We start from the raw sequence: 740 nt of genomic DNA, 5'->3' as shown, positions 1-740 counted from the left end.
CCCACCCCCAACCCGCCCCCCTACCCCTCCACGGCCCAGCCTCTCTGCGTCCTGGTGGCTGGAGGCCAGGTCCAACCCAAAACAGCTCGGCCTCCTGAGGGAACACGGCGGCAGCATTGCTGACAGCTTAAAAGAGCTGTTCGGCCGTTAGCGATTAGCAGAGCTTTCTCTGCTGCGCACTGGCAGGAGGTGGGTGGGTGGGGGGGGACGCTAAGTGGTGGACGTCTCACGCCTGGGGGGAGGCTCAGGACGGAGGAGAGGGACCAGAGGGGGAACTTGGACTCGGATCAGTCTCTCTGATGAAGCAGTTTACGAGAGGGTCGTATCATCAACACTCAAGGGTCAGAGTGGGGTTAGCGTGCCTTGTTGTGTTCCTTGTAACTCGGAGTGACAGAGAGGCAGACAAAGACACGGAGCGGAGTGAGATTTATTAGGGGCAAATCCATAAACACGGCCATTAAGACCAGAGGACCAAAACGGGCAGAACAAGGCCAGAACAACGGACGTAGCAGAGGCTAGAGAAGTGGCTACATACCAGCAAATGAAAAGAGAAACCACAGCGTATGTACACAGAGGTGAACGATGGGAAAGCAAGATGAGGTGAAACAGGTGAAGGGCGGAGCTGAGGTTAAAACCAAAACACAAGCACGTGGAAATGAAAAGCAGGAAGCAGACAAGGCAAGACAAGCACTTGCTGTGGGAACCACGACGACAGGGGAGGGGCGACTGTAAAAGTTTTG

This window comes from Brachyhypopomus gauderio, chromosome 19, assembly GCF_052324685.1.
Source record: "Brachyhypopomus gauderio isolate BG-103 chromosome 19, BGAUD_0.2, whole genome shotgun sequence".
Lineage (NCBI taxonomy): Eukaryota > Metazoa > Chordata > Actinopteri > Gymnotiformes > Hypopomidae > Brachyhypopomus > Brachyhypopomus gauderio.
This window is presented reverse-complemented; position numbering follows the sequence as displayed.